Source organism: Bufo bufo, chromosome 10 (assembly GCF_905171765.1).
Source record: "Bufo bufo chromosome 10, aBufBuf1.1, whole genome shotgun sequence".
Classification (NCBI taxonomy): Eukaryota; Metazoa; Chordata; class Amphibia; order Anura; family Bufonidae; genus Bufo; species Bufo bufo.
The window spans coordinates 148410319-148432510 of record NC_053398.1 but is presented as its reverse complement, the minus strand read 5'-3'; the positions used below and the strand labels follow the sequence as shown (position 1 = coordinate 148432510).

The 22192-nt window shown below is 53.1% G+C and overlaps 1 protein-coding gene across 3 annotated transcripts in view; it reads left to right on the top strand.

The window, feature by feature from the left end:
* Positions 1 to 3438: 3438 nt before the first annotated feature.
* The window catches only part of KIAA0513 (KIAA0513 ortholog), a 33247-nt gene continuing 14493 nt past the window's right edge, over positions 3439 to 22192 (top strand). The window contains exon 1 of one of the 3 annotated variants that reach the window (XM_040409708.1): positions 3439 to 3525. The gene's annotated coding sequence lies outside the window, so the exon portion shown is untranslated. Of the gene's footprint in view, positions 3526 to 8312; positions 8358 to 18788; positions 19024 to 22192 lie in introns of those variants that run through there. The other 2 variants (XM_040409710.1, XM_040409709.1) reach the window with 2 other exon arrangements.

The window sequence follows — 22192 nt, the reverse complement described above, 5'->3', positions numbered from 1 at the left end:
AGCGAAAGAAGCGACACCTTTCATTCCCTCGCCCTGATTGGCTGCAGCGCCGCTTATCGGTCGGCAGAGGCGTCAGCACAGACATCGTCGCCACCTCTTATGGGCTTTCTGTTTACAGGAATAAATGGCTCTGATGTCAGCCGACACATTGTACCAGATCCCCCCCGAAATGTACAGGGCTAGGTTCATTAAAGTTGTAAAGTAAAATAACTGTTCAATGTGTAATGGAGCATTATATTCATAGAGATCAGCGGTGCCATCACTGAGAATACCGCCTATCCACTCACTAGAGATCAGCGGTGACCTCACTGAGAATGCCGCCAATCCACTCACTAGAGATCAGCGGTGACATCACTGAGAATGCCGCCTATCCATCACTGGAGATCAGGGGTGACATCACTGTTATATTCATAGAGATCAGCGGTGACATCACTGAGAATGCCGCCTATCCATCACTAGAGATCAGCGGTGACATCACTGAGAATGCCGCCTATCCATTCACTAGAGATCAGCGGTGACATCACTGAGAATGCCGCCTATCCATTCACTAGAGATCAGCGGTGACATCACTGAGAATGCCGCCTATCCATTCACTAGAGATCAGCGGTGACATCACTGAGAATGCCGCCTATCCATTCACTAGAGATCAGCGGTGACATCACTGAGAATGCCGCCTATCCATTCACTAGAGATCAGCGGTGACATCACTCAGAATGCCGCCTATCCATTCACTAGAGATCAGCGGTGACATCACTCAGAATGCCGCCTATCCATTCACTAGAGATCAGCGGTGACATCACTGAGAATGCAGCCTATCCATCACTGGAGATCAGGGGTGACATCACTGAGAATGCAGCCTATCCATCACTGGAGATCAGCGGTGACATCACTGAGAATGCCGCCTATCCATTCACTAGAGATCAGCGGTGACATCACTGAGAATGCAGACTATCCATCACTAGAGATCAGCAGTGACATCACTGAGAATGCCGCCTATCCATCACTAGAGATCAGCGGTGACATCACTGAGAATGCAGCCTATCCATTCACTAGAGATCAGCGGTGACATCACTGAGAATGCAGCCTATCCATCACTGGAGATCAGGGGTGACATCACTGAGAATGCAGCCTATCCATCACTGGAGATCAGCGGTGACATCACTGAGAATGCCGCCTATCCATTCACTAGAGATCAGCGGTGACATCACTGAGAATGCAGACTATCCATCACTAGAGATCAGCAGTGACATCACTGAGAATGCCGCCTATCCATCACTAGAGATCAGCGGTGACATCACTGAGAATGCAGCCTATCCATCACTGGAGATCAGGGGTGACATCACTGAGAATGCAGCCTATCCATCACTGGAGATCAGCGGTGACATCACTGAGAATGCCGCCTATCCATTCACTAGAGATCAGCGGTGACATCACTGAGAATGCAGACTATCCATCACTAGAGATCAGCAGTGACATCACTGAGAATGCCGCCTATCCATCACTAGAGATCAGCGGTGACATCACTGAGAATGCCGCCTATCCATCACTAGAGATCAGCGGTGACATCACTGAGAATGCAGCCTATCCATTCACTAGAGATCAGCGGTGACATCACTGAGAATGCCGCCTATCCATCACTAGAGATCAGCGGTGACATCACTGAGAATGCAGCCTATCCATCACTGGAGATCAGGGGTGACATCACTGAGAATGCAGCCTATCCATCACTGGAGATCAGCGGTGACATCACTGAGAATGCCGCCTATCCATTCACTAGAGATCAGCGGTGACATCACTGAGAATGCAGACTATCCATCACTAGAGATCAGCAGTGACATCACTGAGAATGCCGCCTATCCATCACTAGAGATCAGCGGTGACATCACTGAGAATGCAGCCTATCCATTCACTAGAGATCAGCGGTGACATCACTGAGAATGCAGCCTATCCATTCACTAGAGATCAGCGGTGACATCACTGAGAATGCAGCCTATCCATTCACTAGAGATCAGCGGTGACATCACTGAGAATGCCTCCTATCCATTCACTAGAGATCAGCGGTGACATCACTGAGAATGCCGCCTATCCATTCACTAGAGATCAGCGGTGACATCACTGAGAATGCCGCCTATCCATTCACTAGAGAATAGTGGTGACATCACTGAGAATGCCGCCTATCCATCACTAGAGATCAGCGGTGACATCACTGAGAATGCCGCCTATCCATTCACTAGAGAATAGCGGTGACATCACTGAGAATGCCGCCTATCCATCACTAGAGATCAGCGGTGACATCACTGACAATGCCGCCTATCCATTGACTAGAGATCAGCGGTGACATCACTGAGAATGCCGCCTATCCATCACTAGATATCAGCGGGGACATCACTGAGAATGCCGCCTATCCATCACTAGAGATCAGCGGTGACATCACTGAGAATGCCGCCTATCCATCATTAGAGATCAGCGGTGACATCACTGAGAATGCCGCCTATCCATCACTAGAGAATTGCGGTGACATCACTGAGAATGCCGCCTATCCATTCACCAGAGATCAGCGGTGACATCACTGAGAATGCCGTCTATCCATCACTAGAGATCAGCGGTGACATCACTGAGAATGCCGCCTATCCATCACTAGATATCAGCGGGGACATCACTGAGAATGCCGCCTATCCATCACTAGAGATCAGCGGTGACATCACTGAGAATGCCGCCTATCCATCATTAGAGATCAGCGGTGACATCACTGAGAATGCCGCCTATCCATCACTAGAGAATTGCGGTGACATCACTGAGAATGCCGCCTATCCATTCACCAGAGATCAGCGGTGACATCACTGAGAATGCCGCCTATCCATCACTAGAGATCAGCGATGACATCACTGAGAATGCCGCCTATCCATCACTAGAGAACAGCGGTGACATCACTGAGAATGCCGCCTATCCATTCACTAGAGATCAGCGGTGACATCACTGAGAATGCCGCCTATCCATTCACTAGATATCAGCGGGGACATCACTGAGAATGCCGCCTATCCATTACTAGAGATCAGCGGTGACATCACTGAGAATGCCGCCTATCCATTGACTAGAGATCAGCGGTGGAATGTGATAAGCGTTTTTCTCTCCTGCAGTAATGGTCCTTTCATTAATCAGGAAGTTTCTAGGTCAACAATATTGACAAATCCTTTCAGCAAACAGCTCCAGTTTTGTCCGCGTTCACACGTGCGGTCACATCGCGGTTAGTTTTGCACTAGTCGCAGTGTTGGATGTCATTTCAGCGCACTGTGTGGACAGGCTGTTGCACGTAGCCGTCACCAGGCGGCAGTGTGGGGCGCCTCTTCTTCTGCTGGAGCAGGAAAGACTACAGTTCCCAGCAGCCTTTGCGCGGACGGTCCTGTGGGTGGAGTAAGATGGTTGTGCTGTAAGGCGCATGTGCGGAGCCCTACCAGCTGCTGCCAGTGTCTGAGTGGGCAGAGATCCGTCAGCAGGGGCTCCGGAGCTGGACACATGGACGTGCAGGTAACAGGGGCCCCGGACTGGAGGAGGGGGGAGGGCACAGCTCCTGTTACCCGTCTGCGGGGGGCTGACAACACCTGCCTCCCTGGGGTAGTGACCGATGGTTGTCAGGTTGTGCAGCTTGTATGACTGTGAGGATATAATGTGTATACAGTGTATAGTGGGCATATACAGTGTGTGAGGGGGCATATACTGTGTGTGAGGGGCATATACAGTGTGTGAGGGGCATATACAGTGTGTGAGGGGCATATACTGTGTGTGAGGGGCATATACTGTGTGTGAGGGGCATATACAGTGTGTGAGGGGCATATACAGTGTGTGAGGGGCATATACAGTGTGTGAGGGGCATATACAGTGTGTGAGGGGCATATACAGTGTGTGAGGGGGCATATACTGTGTGTGAGGGGCATATACAGTGTGTGAGGGGCATATACAGTGTGTGAGGGGCATATACAGTGTGTGAGGGGCATATACAGTGTGTGCGGGGCATATACAGTGTGTGAGGGGGCATATACAGTGTGTGAGGGGCATATACTGTGTGTGAGGGGCATATACAGTGTGTGAGGGGCATATACAGTGTGTGAGGGGGCATATACAGTGTGTGAGGGGCATATACAGTGTATAGTGGGCATATACAGTGTGTGAGGGGCATATACAGTGTGTGAGGGGCATATACAGTGTATAGTGGGCATATACAGTGTGTGCGGGGCATATACAGTGTGTGAGGGGCATATACAGTGTGTGAGGGGCATATACAGTGTGTGAGGGGGCATATACACTGTGTGAGGGGCATATACAGTGTGTGAGGGGGGCATATACAGTGTGTGAGGGGGCATATACAGTGTGTGAGGGGGGCATATACAGTGTGTGAGGGGGCATATACTGTGTGTGAGGGGGGCATATACAGTGTGTGCGGGGCATATACTGTGTGTGTGAGGGGCATATACAGTGTGTGAGGGGCATATACAGTGTGTGAGGGGCATATACAGTGTGTGAGGGGCATATACAGTGTGTGAGGGGGCATATACAGTGTGTGAGGGGCATATACAGTGTATAGTGGGCATATACAGTGTGTGAGGGGCATATACAGTGTATAGTGGGCATATACAGTGTGTGAGGGGCATATACAGTGTGTGCGGGGCATATACAGTGTGTGAGGGGCATATACAGTGTGTGAGGGGCATATACAGTGTGTGAGGGGGCATATACAGTGTGTGAGGGGGCATATACTGTGTGTGAGGGGGGCATATACAGTGTGTGAGGGGGGCATATACAGTGTGTGAGGGGGGCATATACAGTGTGTGAGGGGGCATATACAGTGTGTGCGGGGCATATACTGTGTGTGCGGGGGGCATATACAGTGTGTGCGGGGCATATACTGTGTGTGAGGGGGGCATATACAGTGTGTGAGGGGGCATATACAGTGTGTGAGGGGGCATATACAGTGTGTGTGAGGGGCATATACTGTGTGTGAGGGGGCATATACTGTGTGTGAGGGGGCATATACAGTGTGTGAGGGGCATATACAGTGTGTGAGGGGCATATACAGTGTGTGAGGGGGCATATACAGTGTGTGAGGGGGCATATACAGTGTGTGAGGCGGCATATACAGTGTGTGAGGGGCATATACAGTGTGTGAGGGGGCATATACAGTGTGTGCGGGGCATATACAGTGTGTGCGGGGCATATACAGTGTGTGAGGGGGGCATATACAGTGTGTGAGGGGGCATATACAGTGTGTGTGAGGGGCATATACTGTGTGTGAGGGGGCATATACTGTGTGTGAGGGGGCATATACAGTGTGTGAGGGGCATATACAGTGTGTGAGGGGCATATACAGTGTGTGAGGGGGCATATACAGTGTGTGAGGGGGCATATACAGTGTGTGAGGGGGCATATACAGTGTGTGAGGCGGCATATACAGTGTGTGAGGGGCATATACAGTGTGTGAGGGGGCATATACAGTGTGTGAGGGGGCATATACAGTGTGTGCGGGGCATATACAGTGTGTGAGGGGCATATACAGTGTGTGAGGGGCATATACAGTGTGTGAGGGGCATATACAGTGTGTGAGGGGGCATATACAGTGTGTGAGGGGGCATATACTGTGTGTGAGGGGGGCATATACAGTGTGTGAGGGGGCATATACAGTGTGTGAGGGGGCATATACAGTGTGTGCGGGGCATATACAGTGTGTGAGGGGCATATACAGTGTGTGAGGGGCATATACAGTGTGTGAGGGGCATATACAGTGTGTGAGGGGGCATATACAGTGTGTGAGGGGGCATATACAGTGTGTGAGGGGGCATATACTGTGTGTGAGGGGGGCATATACAGTGTGTGAGGGGCCATATACTGTGTGTGAGGGGCCATATACTGTGTGTGTGAGGGGGGCATATACAGTGTGTGTGAGGGGGGCATATACAGTGTGTGTGAGGGAGCATACAGGATGCGAAATAAGTCCATATGGCAGAGTGTGATATGTGGATACAATATAGTCAGTATATATGGGGAGTGTATATGATATGCAGGTATATAGCGGGTGTAGTGTATATATGGTGAGTGTATATGATATATAGCGGGTGTAGTGTATATATGGTGAGTGTATATGATATATAGCGGGTGTAGTGTATATATGGTGAGTGTATATGATATATAGCGGGTGTTGTGTATACTGTATATATGGGGAGTGTATATGATATATAGCGGGTGTTGTGTATATGATATATAGCGGGTGTTGTGTATACTGTATATATATGGTGGGTGTATATGATATATAGCGGGTGTTGTGTATATGATATATAGCGGGTGTTGTGTATACTGTATATATATGGTGGGTGTATATGATATATAGCGGGTGTTGTGTATATGATATATAGCGGGTGTTGTGTATATGATATATAGCGGGTGTTGTGTATATGATATATAGCGGGTGTTGTGTATACTGTATATATATGGTGGGTGTATATGATATATAGCGGGTGTTGTGTATACTGTATATATGGGGAGTGTATATGATATATAGCGGGTGTTGTGTATATGATATATAGCGGGTGTTGTGTATACCGTATATATATGGTGAGTGTATATGATATATAGCGGGTGTTGTGTATACTGTATATATGGGGAGTGTATATGATATATAGCGGGTGTTGTGTATATGATATATAGCGGGTGTTGTGTATATGATATATAGCGGGTGTTGTGTATACTGTATATATATGGTGGGTGTATATGATATATAGCGGGTGTTGTGTATATGATATATAGCGGGTGTTGTGTATATGATATATAGCGGGTGTTGTGTATATGATATATAGCGGGTGTTGTGTATACCGTATATATATGGTGGGTGTATATGATATATAGCGGGTGTTGTGTATATGATATATAGCGGGTGTTGTGTATATGATATATAGCGGGTGTTGTGTATATGATATATAGCGGGTGTTGTGTATACCGTATATATATGGTGGGTGTATATGATATATAGCGGGTGTTGTGTATATGATATATAGCGGGTGTTGTGTATACTGTATATATGGGGAGTGTATATGATATATAGCGGGTGTTGTGTATACTGTATATATGGGGAGTGTATATGATATATAGCGGGTGTTGTGTATATGATATATAGCGGGTGTTGTGTATATGATATATAGCGGGTGTTGTGTATATGATATATAGCGGGTGTTGTGTATATGATATATAGCGGGTGTTGTGTATACCGTATATATATGGTGGGTGTATATGATATATAGCGGGTGTTGTGTATATGATATATAGCGGGTGTTGTGTATACTGTATATATATGGTGGGTGTATATGATATATAGCGGGTGTTGTGTATATGATATATAGCGGGTGTTGTGTATACTGTATATATGGTGGGTGTATATGATATATAGCGGGTGTTGTGTATATGATATATAGCGGGTGTTGTGTATACTGTATATATATGGTGGGTGTATATGATATATAGCGGGTGTAGTGTATATGATATATAGCGGGTGTAGTGTATATGATATATAGCGGGTGTTGTGTATATGATATATAGCGGGTGTTGTGTATACCGTATATATATATATATATATATATATATATATATATATATATATCACTTGTAGCCTCTCTGGGGACAGTATGAAGCCTCCGGATCTCGCGGTGAATATACTCTGTATATGGCCGTCCCTCGTTGCCGTGTCCCGCACCCGCGGTATATTCCCTCACGTATGGTGTTGTAGCATCTTGTGGAACTTTCCCTGCAGAGCTGAACTTCTGTTACATTGTATCACCTAAGATCCCTGTAGACAAAGTTGCGTAGTGACATGGGCGGTCGCTGCCTGTTAACCCCTTCCCTCCCTGTCCGCCCGGTGTCACGGTGACATGTCACGCTCCTGGCAGGTGGCACTGGTTAACCCTGTGTGTGCTGGCGCTTCCTGATCGCCCGGCCTCCATGTTGCTCAGTGTTCTGTGCGCAGCAGATTGTCGCCCGAGGACGTGAGGCCGCGGTCTATTTATAACGCCACTTTCCTTGCTCGCTGTAGAAGTTTGTGGCGGGCAGACGCAGACATGACGGCGAGATCCAGAATCAATACATTGATACGCGGTATTAGTGCGGGAACCCATGGACGCCGTGTCGCCACTCGCCACGTCTATATCCGCCACCCATCCCTGACTGCTCCAGGACGGACTGCGAGGGGCACTTACTTATGATGCTCTGCACCTTTAAGTAGGATTCCGCAGAGTTGACTCTTATTCGATGACCTCTTGCGGGGGATATCGTCCGTGCATCGATCTGTAGATCTGGGGGTGCAGAAGTGGCCCCCGTTAGAGGTCAGCGAGTTTTAAAGGGGCAGCACAGGTTTTGTGGTTGTGATGATTCGTGGGGGGGGCAGATTTTATATTTAGGGGCTCCAAGCTGCGCTCTCCATAACCGTACGCTTGTATTAACCCTTGCCCTGCCAGGCTCCCCCAGGTGAGACGCCCTCCCTGTCGGCAGCAGACTTGACCTATTTCAGTGAGGTTCCTTTTTCTTACTAACCAGATAACATTTAGTGGAGAGGGTTGGGGGAGGGGGTTTGCTGCGGGGATTACTACCAATCAGCGGCGCCCGGCGGCTTTATATCTAATGTCCTTTTGAGAATGCAGAATCGTAATCCTCATTTTAATGTCTTTTAATCTGAATTGTCTGAGTGTTTTCTGGGGCTTTTTCTGCTGCGTCCGAGGGAGAGACGTTCACTGTCCGGAATAGAGGAGAGGGATCCGCAGTCTGCCAGCGGGTGTGAGACTACAACTCCCAGCATGCTCTGACCTCTGCATTACCACACTGTGTGAGGTCCTCTACTATTTGGGGAGGATCAGGTGTAGTGTCCGGTGCGCAGACTGTGCGGTGGGTCGTGGCCTCACTGTGTGCCGGGGGCCGTGGTGGTCGAGCATGCTCACTGCGGCTCCATTCATTCCTGTGGGACTGGTGGAGATAGGTAAGCGCTTGTACCCGTATTCATACCGGAATACCCCTTTAATGTTTGATCTTTTCCATTCAGTGGCTGACGGCGCCTCTTGATGTAGTGGTGCTCACGCAGTCACAGGGAGTATTGCAGTATAGCAGAGTGTCCCCTGGTCAGGACTGAGATAGTCCTTCAGCCGCTAGATCAGGGATGCTCAACCTGCGGCCCTCCAGCTGATGCAAAACTACAACTCCCAATATGTCTGGACAGCCTACAGCTATAAGGGCATGCTGGGAATTGTAGTTTTGCAACAGCTGTAGGGCCGCAGGTTGAGATTCCCCACTCTAGATATACGTAAGTGGCAGAAAGCAGAGATCTTGAAGATGGGGAAGTCTGGACAATGCTGCTGATTTCCTGGATGTGCAGACAGCAGGTTGTGGTGGAGTTTTGGTCACCGTCCTCGGGTCACGTGTCCTGCGCTCCGCTGACGATCACACATTATGGTGAACATGGCCGCCAGCACAGCTTCCATGTACAGACCGTTCTCGGGGTCCCCCAGTGCCGGTGGAGGGGTCCCTCCTGCCTGGATCCCCTTCCATAATCTCCAAGCACATCTGAAGACACAAGTGCAGCAAGTTCAGGGTCAATCTGTGTTTCTAAGCCAAATTCCCCCAATCACAGAATCGGGGGGGGGGGGGGGGGGGGGGGGGGGGTCCACAGCACTCATACCCCTTAGTAGACATGTGCCAAACCTTCATCTAGTCCTGACAACATTGAGATCAGTGATGACCAGAGCACAGGGCTGCAGGGTAACTTTTTACCACCGCTCTGAGACCCCCGGAGTGCCCCCTCACCTCTCTGTAAGGCCTCATGCACACGACCGTTGTGTGCATCCGTGGCCGTTGTGCCGTTTTCCGTTTTTTTTCGCGGACCCATTGACTTTCAATGGTTCCGTGGAAAAAACGGAAAATGCACCGTTTGGCAGCCGCATCCGTGAGCCGTGTTTCCTGGCCGTGAAAAAAATATGACCTGTCCTATTTTTTTCACGGCCAACGGTTCACGGACCCATTCAAGTCAATGGGTCCGTGAAAGAACACGGATGCACACAAGATTGGCATCCGTGTCCGTGATCCGTGGCCGTAGGTTAGTTTTTATACAGACGGATCCGAAGATCCGTCTGCATAAAGCTTTTTCAAAGCTGAGTTTTCACTTCGTGAAAACTCAGAACCGACAGTATATTCTAACACAGAAGCGTTCCCATGGTGATGGGGACGCTTCTAGTTAGAATACACTACAAACTGTGTACAAGACTGCCCCCTGCTGCCTGGCAGCACCCGATCTCTTACAGGGGGCCGTGATCAGTACAATTAACCCTTTCAGGTGCCGCACCTGAAGGGGTTAATTGTGCTGATCACGGCCCCCTGTAAGAGATCAGGGCTGCCAGGCAGCAGGGGGCAGACCCTCCCCCCCCTCCCCAGTTTGAATATCATTGGTGGCCAGTGCGGCCCCCCCCCCCCCCTCCCTCTATTGTAATAAATCGTTGGTGGCACAGTGTGCGCCCCCCCCCCCCTCCCTCCCGCTATTGTAATAATTCGTTGGTGGCACAGTGTGCGCCCCCCATCGGCCCCCCCTCCCTCTATAGCATTAACAACATTGGTGGCCAGTGTGCGGCCTCCCATCTCTCCCCCCCCCCCCCATCATTGGTGGCAGCGGAGTTCCGATCGGAGTCCCAGTTTAATCGCTGGGGCTCCGATCGGTAACCATGGCAACCGGGACGCTACTACAGTCCTGGTTGCCATGGTTACTTAGCAATAGTACAATAGTAGAAGATTCATACTTACCTGCTCCAGGCTGCTGCTGCGATGTTCGTGTCCGGCCGAGAGCTCCACCTACTGGTAAGTGACAGGTCTGTGCGGCGCATTGCTAAATGAACTGTCACTTACTAGTAGGAGGAGCTCGCGGCCGGACACGAACCTCGCAGCTCCCAAGCTCCCAGGTAAAGTATGAATCTTTTACTATTGTACTATTGCTAGTAACCCGCTGCCACCAATGATCGGGGGGGCGGGGTGAAGATGGGAGGCCGCACACTAGCCACCAATGTTGTTAATGCTATAGAGGGAGGGGGGGCCAATGGGGGGCGCACACTGTGCCACCAACGATTTATTACAATAGAGGGAGGAAGGGGGGGGGGCACACTGTGCCACCAACGAATTATTACAATAGAGGGAGGGGGGGGGGCCGCACTGGCCACCAATGATATTCAAACTGGGGAGGGGGGGGGTCTGCCCCCTGCTGCCTGGCAGCCCTGATCTCTTACAGGGGGATATGATAGTACAATTAACCCCTTCAGGTGCGGCACCTAAGGGGTTAATTGTGCTGATCACGGCCCCCTGTAAGAGATCGGATGCTGCTAGGCAGCAGGGGGCAGTCATGTACACAGTTTGTAGTATATTCTAACTAGAAGCGTTCCCATCACCATGGGAACGCCTCTGTGTTAGAATATACTGTCGGAAATGAGGTTTCACGATCTCATTCATATCCGACAGTATATTCTAACATAGAGGCGTTCCCATGGTGATGGGGACGCTTCAAGTTAAAATATACCATCGGATTGGAGAAAACTCCGATCTGATGGTATAAAAGGGACTCCAGACTTTACATTGAAAGTCAATGGGGACGGATCCGTTTGAAATGGCACCATATTGTGTCAACGTCAAACGGATCCGTCCCCATTGACTTGCATTGTAATTCAGGACGGATCCGTTTGGCTCCGCACGGCCAGGCGGACACCAAAACGACTTTTTTTTCATGTCCGTGGATCCTCCAAAAATCAAGGAAGACCCACGGACGAAAAAACGGTCACGGATCACGGGAAAACGGAACCCCGTTTTGCGGACCGCAAAAAAATACGGTCGTGTGCATGAGGCCTAACTCTGAGTGCCCCTCTCCTGTGACCCCAGGTGCACCCTCCCACCCCTCTGTGACCCCCTACCCCGGGTGCACCTTCCCACCCCTCTGTGACCCCCAGTGCACCTTCCCACCCCTCTGTGACCCCCGGTGCACCTTCCCACCCCTCTGTGACCCCCTACCCCGGGTGCACCTTCCCACCCCTCTGTTACCCCCTACCCCGGGTGCACCTTCCCACCCCTCTGTTACCCCCTATCCCGGGTGCACCTTCCCACCCCTCTGTTACCCCCTACCCCGGGTGCACCTTCCCACCCCTCTGTTACCCCCTACCCCGGGTGCACCTTCCCACCCCTCTGTTACCCCCTATCCCGGGTGCACCTTCCCACCCCTCTGTTACCCCCTACCCCGGGTGCACCTTCCCACCCCTCTGTTACCCCCTACCCCGGGTGCACCTTCCCACCCCTCTGTTACCCCCTACCCCGGGTGCACCTTCCCACCCCTCTGTTACCCCTTACCCCGGGTGCACCTTCCCACCCCTCTGTTACCCCTTACCCCGGGTGCACCTTCCCACCCCTCTGTTACCCCTTACCCCGGGTGCACCTTCCCACCCCTCTGTTACCCCTTACCCCGGGTGCACCTTCCCACCCCTCTGTGACCCCCCCGGTGCACCTTCCCACCCCTCTGTTACCCCCTACCCCGGGTGCACCTTCCCACCCCTCTGTTACCCCTTACCCCGGGTGCACCTTCCCACCCCTCTGTGACCCCCCATCCCGGTGCACCTTCCCACCCCTCTGTGACCCCCCCGGTGCACCTTCCCACCCCTCTGTGACCCCCCCCCCCCCCCCGGTGCACCTTCCCACCCCTCTGTGACCCCCCCCCGGTGCACCTTCCCACCCCTCTGTGACCCCCCCCCCCCCCCCGGTGCACCTTCCCACCCCTCTATGACACCCCCCCCCCGGTGCACCTTCCCACCCCTCTGTGACCCCCCCCCCCCCCCCGTGCACCTTCCCACCCCTCTGTGACACCCCCCCCCCCGTGCACCTTCCCACCCCTCTGTGACCCCCCCCCCCCCCCCCCCCGGTGCACCTTCCCACCCCTCTGTGACACCCCCCCCCGGTGCACCTTCCCACCCCTCTGTGACACCCCCCCCCCGGTGCACACCTTCCCACCCCTCTGTGCCCCCCCCCCCCGTGCACCTTCCCCTCCCCCCTGTGCACCTTCCCACCCCTCTGTGACCCCCCACCCCCCTCCCGGTGCACCTTCCCACCCCTCTGTGACCCCCCCCATCCCCCCCCGGTGCACCTTCCCACCTCTCTGTGACCCCCCCCCCCCCCCGGTGCACCTTCCCACCTCTCTGTGACCCCTTACCCCGGGTGCACCTTCCCACCCCTCTGTGACCCCCCATCCCGGTGCACCTTCCCACCCCTCTGTGACCCCCCCCGGTGCACCTTCCCACCCCTCTGTGACCCCCCCCCCCCCCCGGTGCACCTTCCCACCCCTTTGTGACCCCCCCCCCGGTGCACCTTCCCACCCCTTTGTGACCCCCCCCCCCCCAGGTGCACCTTCCCACCCCTTTGTGACCCCCCCCCCGGTGCACCTTCCCACCTCTCTGTGACCCCACCCCTCCCCGGTGCACCTTCCCACCCCTCTGTGCCCCCCCCCCCTGGTGCACCTTCCCACCCCTCGCTGCCCCCCCCCCCCCCTGGTGCACCTTCCCACCCCTCTGTGCCCCCCCCCCCCCCTGGTGCACCTTCCCACCCCTCTGTGACCCCCCTCCCTGGTGTTCCCGTCTTCCTGTCATGGACCCTCCCACGTGCGCCACTGGTAGCGATGTAACGGATGGGGACGCCCCGGGGTTCACTGCTCCCAGATATGGGGGTTTCAGGGCATCGCATCCTAATGTCTCCGCTTCACTGCTTGGAATTGAGGAAGTGAGTGAGGAGTTCTACTGCGTGGAAGATGATGAGAGTCCGCCGCTCCGAGCGGGTGATAACGGCAGGAGTCATTCCTCCGATCCCCGCGGCTCCTATAGATCTCAGAGGCAGCCAATCTCATCCCCTGTGCAAGAGGAACCTATAGATGAGTTCATGAATAGAATGCCAGAGCTACAGTGAAGACTGAAACTAGCAACATAAACAGGGTGGATATAGCAGTGCAGATTCTTTGAGTCCTATCATCTCGGTAATGGCAGCGCCCGAGCGCTTGTCTCCCGTATCGAGGACTGGATGAGAGATTTCCGCTCTTCATACAAGATTTGGGGACTCGCGCCTCCTGTCAGTTTTAGAGTGTAAATTGTCTTTGGTATTTTCTTGTGTTTTCCCGTATGTTTTGCGTCCTGCGCGGCGTCTGTGTGTCTCGTATTTCTCCTGGTGATCTGTTTTACCTCCCATTGTCGTCAGATGCCCGGAGGATAATTGGCTTCTGATTAAATTATCCGGTCGTGTGGATCTTCTGCCTGCGCGGAGAGGGGGAGGGGATGTGTCGCTGCTTGTACCGAGCTGTGGGATATGCTGGCGCCATAGGGGGATGAAAGCGATGACGTGCGGTCCGGCCTCCAGTCACCCTCAGGCCCGCCATACATCATGGTACCCAGGCTCGGACTGGCCCACAGGGGTACAGGGGAATCCCCCGATGGTACCATTATATAGCTGCGAGCTTCACAGGTTGGGGATGGCTGGCATAGGCTCTGCCAGTCTAACATGGCGCCGTCTCATCCTCCGCATCATTTATATTTTTACATGGACGTTTTCACAGCATAGGGTTTGTTACAGTGGTTGGACCGTTTTCAGAGAATTGCTGCTCTGTGTCGTTGTCCTCCCTCTTGTCACACTGATTATCTCCTTGATCTTCTCATCAGATCGGCCCCTCCCCCGGCGCCATGCTCGCCCCTTCAGGGGTGACTCATCCAGTGCAAAAAAAATAAAATAGGTTTGAGGGGACTGGACTGGGGGAGGCCGAGCCCCCGGGGGCAGAGGGGACGGGCGGAGGCCGAGCCCCCGGGGGCAGAGGGGACGGGGGGAGGCCGAGCCCCCGGGGGCAGAGGGGGAGGCCGAGCCCCCGGGGGCAGAGGGGACGGGGGAGGCAGAGGGGACGGGGGAGGCCGAGCCCCCGGGGGCAGAGGGGACGGGGGAGGCAGAGGGGACGGGGGAGGCCGAGCCCCCGGGGGCAGAGGGGACGGGGGGAGGCCGAGCCCCCGGGGGCAGAGGGGACGGGGGGAGGCCGAGTCCCCGGGGGCAGAGGGGACGGGGGGAGGCCGAGCCCCCGGGGGCAGAGGGGACGGGGGAGGCCGAGCCCCCGGGGGCAGAGGGGAAGGGGGACGGGGGAGGCCGAGCCCCCGGGGGCAGAGGGGACGGGGGGAGGCCGAGCCCCCGGGGGCAGAGGGGAAGGGGGACGGGGGAGGCCGAGCCCCCGGGGGCAGAGGGGACGGGGGGAGGCCGAGCCCCCGGGGGCAGAGGGGAAGGTGGACGGGGGAGGCCTAGCCCCTGGGGGCAGAGGGGAAGGGGGGAGGCCGAGCCCCCGGGGGCAGAGGGGACTGGACTGCCGGGGGACGGGGGGAGGCCGAATCCCCGGGGGCAGAGGGGACTGGACTGCCGGGGGAGGCCGAATCCCCGGGGGCAGAGGGGTCGGGGACGGCCGAATTCCTGGGGCAGAGGAAACTGGGATAGCCGAGCCCCTGGGGGCAAAGAGTTCGGGGGAGGCTGAATCCCCGGGGGCAGCTGAGCCTGCCAGGGCAGAGGGGACGGCCGAGGCGCTGGGGGTGGAGGCACAACTGAGCCCCGGGGGCATAGGATATGAGGGCAGCGAAGCCTTGGACCGGAGGGGATGGGGGCAAAGACAGCTGCACCCCCGGAGAGGAGTGACAACCAGTATAACTGTAATCAGCTCCACCTTGGTTGTCACCCAGACGGACAAATGACACCTCTGCCAGTTATTACTATTACTCCATTCCTTCCGGGCGCTGCACATCTAGAAGGGGTTCACATAACGTAAAACCAGTACAATATACAGACAGACTGGTACAGAGGGGAGAGGACCCTGCCCGCAGGAGCTTACAATCTACAAGGGAGAGGCTGAAGATGTAGCTGCCAGACGCTGGGATGTCGGTGTCGTCAGCACAGGGGGCTCTGCCCGCTGCTCGTTCTGTGCGGTGCTCCTCCATTATTACTCGCCCCGGAGGGCGGTATTACGGCTATGCTGCTGGTTGTCAGGTGTATTGTGTTCCTCCATTAATACTCGCCCCGGAGGGAGGTATTAGGGCTATGCTGCTGGTTGTCAGGTGTATTGTGCTCCTCCATTATTACTCGCCCCGGAGGGCGGTATTACGGCTATGCTGCTGGTTGTCAGGTGTATTGTGCTCCTCCATTATTACTCGCCCCGGAGGGAGGTATTACGGCTATGCTGCTGGTTGTCAGGTGTATTGTGTTCCTCCATTATTACTCGCCCCGGAGGGAGGTATTACGGCTATGCTGCTGGTTGTCAGGTGTATTGTGCTCCTCCATTATTACTCGCCCCGGAGGGAGGTATTACGGCTATGCTGCTGGTTGTCAGGTGTATTGTGTTCCTCCATTATTACTCGCCCCGGAGGGAGGTATTAGGGCTATGCTGCTGGTTGTCAGGTGTATTGTGTTCCTCCATTATTACTCGCCCCGGAGGGAGGTATTAGGGCTATGCTGCTGGTTGTCAGGTGTATTGTGTTCCTCCATTATTACTCGCCCCGGAGGGAGGTATTACGGCTATGCTGCTGGTTGTCAGGTGTATTGTGTTCCTCCATTATTACTCGCCCCGGAGGGAGGTATTACGGCTATGCTGCTGGTTGTCAGGTGTATTGTGCTCCTCCATTATTACTCGCCCCGGAGGGAGGTATGACGGCTATGCTGCTGGTTGTCAGGTGTATTGTGTTCCTCCATTATTACTCGCCCCGGAGGGAGGTATTACGGCTATGCTGCTGGTTGTCAGGTGTATTGTGTTCCTCCATTATTACTCGCCCCGGAGGGAGGTATTACGGCTATGCTGCTGGTTGTCAGGTGTATTGTGCTCCTCCATTATTACTCGCCCCGGAGGGAGGTATGACGGCTATGCTGCTGGTTGTCAGGTGTATTGTGCTCCTCCATTATTACTCGCCCCGGAGGGAGGTATTACGGCTATGCTGCTGGTTGTCAGGTGTATTGTGTTCCTCCATTATTACTCGCCCCGGAGGGAGGTATTACGGCTATGCTGCTGGTTGTCAGGTGTATTGTGTTCCTCCATTATTACTCGCCCCGGAGGGAGGTATGACGGCTATGCTGCTGGTTGTCAGGTGTATTGTGTTCCTCCATTATTACTCGCCCCGGAGGGAGGTATTACGGCTATGCTGCTGGTTGTCAGGTGTATTGTGTTCCTCCATTATTACTCGCCCCGGAGGGAGGTATTACGGCTATGCTGCTGGTTGTCAGGTGTATTGTGCTCCTCCATTATTACTCGCCCCGGAGGGAGGTATTACGGCTATGCTGCTGGTTGTCAGGTGTATTGTGCTCCTCCATTATTACTCGCCCCGGAGGGAGGTATTACGGCTATGCTGCTGGTTGTCAGGTGTATTGTGTTCCTCCATTATTACTCGCCCCGGAGGGAGGTATTAGGGCTATGCTGCTGGTTGTCAGGTGTATTGTGTTCCTCCATTATTACTCGCCCCGGAGGGAGGTATTAGGGCTATGCTGCTGGTTGTCAGGTGTATTGTGTTCCTCCATTATTACTCGCCCCGGAGGGAGGTATTACGGCTATGCTGCTGGTTGTCAGGTGTATTGTGTTCCTCCATTATTACTCGCCCCGGAGGGAGGTATTACGGCTATGCTGCTGGTTGTCAGGTGTATTGTGCTCCTCCATTATTACTCGCCCCGGAGGGAGGTATGACGGCTATGCTGCTGGTTGTCAGGTGTATTGTGTTCCTCCATTATTACTCGCCCCGGAGGGAGGTATTACGGCTATGCTGCTGGTTGTCAGGTGTATTGTGTTCCTCCATTATTACTCGCCCCGGAGGGAGGTATTACGGCTATGCTGCTGGTTGTCAGGTGTATTGTGCTCCTCCATTATTACTCGCCCCGGAGGGAGGTATGACGGCTATGCTGCTGGTTGTCAGGTGTATTGTGTTCCTCCATTATTACTCGCCCCGGAGGGAGGTATTACGGCTATGCTGCTGGTTGTCAGGTGTATTGTGTTCCTCCATTATTACTCGCCCCGGAGGGAGGTATTACGGCTATGCTGCTGGTTGTCAGGTGTATTGTGTTCCTCCATTATTACTCGCCCCGGAGGGAGGTATGACGGCTATGCTGCTGGTTGTCAGGTGTATTGTGTTCCTCCATTATTACTCGCCCCGGAGGGAGGTATTACGGCTATGCTGCTGGTTGTCAGGTGTATTGTGTTCCTCCATTATTACTCGCCCCGGAGGGAGGTATTACGGCTATGCTGCTGGTTGTCAGGTGTATTGTGCTCCTCCATTATTACTCGCCCCGGAGGGAGGTATTACGGCTATGCTGCTGGTTGTCAGGTGTATTGTGCTCCTCCATTATTACTCGCCCCGGAGGGAGGTATTACGGCTATGCTGCTGGTTGTCAGGTGTATTGTGTTCCTCCATTATTACTCGCCCCGGAGGGAGGTATTACGGCTATGCTGCTGGTTGTCAGGTGTATTAGGTGGAGCTGACGTTCAGGACTCTGGGGCAGTTGGGTGACGGCCATCGGCGTCTCTTAGAGGAAGGTTCTTGTCCACAGGAAATATAGTTTCGTAATGTGCGTAGATTACAGGGTGCGAGCCGCCGGACCGGAAAAACTGTGAGCGAGGAAATGTCTGGCAGAGCTGCAGGAGGAAGCGGCGGCGAGGTCTGCTCCACCTGCGCTCCGCTGATTTCACATCTCCTCTTTATCTGAGGCGGCCGAGGCCGACTACTGACATGACCTGTAAATGGATGATGGGATCAGTAGTGGCACGAGCCAGGGGGTAGGTCACCCGTGTCTGATCGGTGGGGTCTGTGAGCGCCGCGGCCTTCTCCCCGCTCGCCAAGAACAGCGCCGTACATTGTATAGCGGCCGTTATTGGTATCTATGAGGCTGAGCTGCACCTAGGTCATGTGACCGATTAGCGAGATCTAAAAACGTCCAGTTGGAGGAGAGCAGGTAAGTGGCCGGAGGGGTTTTGTTCCTCCAGTGCAGATCGGACCCCCGGACCCCGGCTAGGGAGGGTAGCGGCTCAGTATCGCCCATGTGCTGCTCCTCCCCCACTCTTCATTTGACTGCTGGAGTAAGACTACATTCTCCTACATTTCACGCCTGTTACATAAACCGGTTCCTCCGCACCCGGCTTTGGCGTAGTTATTTTAGAATTTGGAGTCCCTTCTTCCTGCGGGGCGTACCTCGGCGGTATGTGAGCCACACTGCCGGAGGCTAGCTCTCACTTTTGGAAGCAGGCGGCTCCATTTAGCTTGGGGTACTTTCACACTTGCGGCAGAGGGTTCCGGCAGGCAGTTCCGTCGCCGTAACGTATGCCAACTGATGGCATTTGTCAGACAGATCAGGATCCTGATCCATATGACAAATGCATTGAAATGCCGGATCCGTCTCTACGGTGTCATCCGGAAAAACTGATCCAGCATTTATTTATTTTCACATTTTTTTGCGGTCTGAGCATGCGCATGATCCGTTTTGCCAGTGCACTCAGGGCCGGATCCGGCATTAATGCATTTCAATAGGAAAAATGCTGGATCTAGCATTCCGGCAACTGATCCGGAATTTTGGATGGAGATAATACCACAGCATGCTGCGGTATTTCCTCCGTCCAAAACGCCGTTCAGTGACTGAACTGAAGACGTCCTGATGCATCCTGATCGGATCGCTCTCCATTCAGAATGCATGGGGATAACACTGATCAGTTCTTCTCCGGTATTGAGCCCCGAGGACGGAAAAGAATAACGCTGGTGTGAACCTACCCTTAAAGGGGTGCCATGGAGCAGGGTAAGTATAACCTGTGTGAGGTGCCCGGGCATTATAGGGGTTGGATAACGCCTTTAAAGGCTATGGACACCTTCAGGGCAATTGTTTGGTTGCATTTTACTCATTTTGAGATAGAAATCATTTTTTTAATTGGTCTTTATTAACAATGTTCAGCCAGTCGCTATTTTAATAGGCTGCAAGCGTCTAAAATTCTCAGCGTAGGTGACTGATTCCCTTTGGCTATGAACACCTTCGGGGCAATTTTTTCTTGTTTAAATTTTACAAATTTTGGGCTAAAAATGATTTAAATTGGTATTTCTTAAAAATGTTCAGCTGTTTTGTAGTTACTGTTTTTTTGAATGGTGAATGGTTCCGCACCTGTAAAAAAAAAAACGGAATGAAAACAGAAACAATACGTTGGTGTGCATGAGCCCTAAGACTTAAATGATCGTCTGAGGTCAGGAGATCAGAGATAAGGCTTCACATGAGCTGACTGCACTGAGAAGTGATGCTCTGCAGACTGATTTCTAACCCCTGTATCTACAAAACAGCTGAACATTTTTAAGAAATACCAATTGAAATAATAATTTTTAGCCCAAAATTTGTAAAATTTAACAAAAAAATTGCCCCAAAGGTGTTCATAGCCTTTAAAGGGGTTATCCAACCCCTATAATGCCCGGGCACCTCATACAGGTTATACTTACCCCACTCCCTGGCACCCCTTTAAGCTAAATGGAGCCGCCCACTTCCGAAAGTGAGAGCTAGCAGATCCGGCAGTACTCTGAGCATTTTAGACCCTTGACCCCATTAAAATGGCCCCTCCCCACTATGGGCAGAGGCACTGATCTTAACAGTGGTGGCCGGCGCTCGTGCAAGATCTCCGAGCCAGAGGAGGAAGACGGACGAGAGGACTGCAAGGGGAGCGGGTATCTGGGCATATAGTTGAGGGGCCTGGGCACTTTAGGCCGCAGCTCCGCCCATGAGGCACTTTAGGCCGCAGCTCCGCCCATGAGGCACTTTAAGCCGCAGCTCCGCCCATGAGGCACTTTAGGCCGCAGCTCCGCCCATGAGGCACTTTAGGCCGCAGCTCCGCCCATGAGGCACTTTAGGCCGCAGCTCCGCCCATGAGGCACTTTAGGCCGCAGCTCCGCCCATGAGGCACTTTAGGCCTGCGCTCCGCTGATTTTTTTTTTAAAATCATGGAAAACCCATTTAAACCTCCACTCACACCCAGAGCTGCATTCAGAATTCTGCTGTCATGATTGCAGCCCTCAGATTTCTTTGCCGCCCCCTTCTGGTTCGGGGACTGCACAGGGCACGCCCCCTTCTGGTTCGGGGACTGCACAGGGCACGCCCCCCCTGGTGCTCTGGAAGGCACTGTATACCAGTCAGCTGGGTAAAGCACTACCTCTCCTTCAGTGCAGCAGTTATATTGTTTTTTTTTTGGAAATTGATCTCGCTGTTGGAGGATTCTAAGTGTCGACCATTAGAAATGTGACTGCAGCTCTAGATGTGAGTGGAGTTTACGGTAGAGTGGTACAAGGTCGTGTAGCATCATGATTTAGTGCAGGGCATTATGGTAGAGAGTGGGGCGCAGGCGCTGCTTCTACCATATTCATCCTTCCGCTGTCTTTACTTTATTTATTTATTCATAAATTCAACAATATTTTAGTTCCCCCTCATGGATCAGATCTAGTATCTTCTCTCTCTTCTGATGCGGTAGGTTCTCCTCCGCCCACCATAGGCCGCCTTGGTTTTTGATCCCTTAGGTAGTTCCTTTCATCTCCTCTCCTCCTGTGTCCCCCCCGGGGCCCTGATGCTTGTCCTAAGACCCTCTACTCGGGGGTTCTTCCGACTAACACTCTTTTTTTTTCAAAATATATATATTTTCTCATTCCTGCTTCTACAACGCCACCCTCCCTTTTGCAGGCGCAGTCTGTTGGCAGCGGCTCCTGTGTAATTGCCAGGCTTTGTTGTCATCTCACCGCCTGTTCTCTTCCTCCTCGCCGTACACAGCGCTCCGCCATCCGGCTGCTTCCCCCAATTTATCCTCTTCTCTTCCTGCATTTATCCACAATGACTCATTTCTGTCATCTAATGGAGACCGGAGCATGCTGGGAAATCAGTGACCAGACGTCCGCAGATACTGTGCATACACCGGGCAGAGGCTGACAACTGCTGGTCAATGGCGGGTGTAATCCTCAGTATCTGCTCTTATTCTGTATATATATACACTGCACAGTACCACTTCTCCTGTCCTGTATACCGGGTGTAATCCTCAGTATCTGCTCTTATTCTGTATATATACACACTGCACAGTACCACTTCTCCTGTCCTGTATACCGGGTGTAATCCT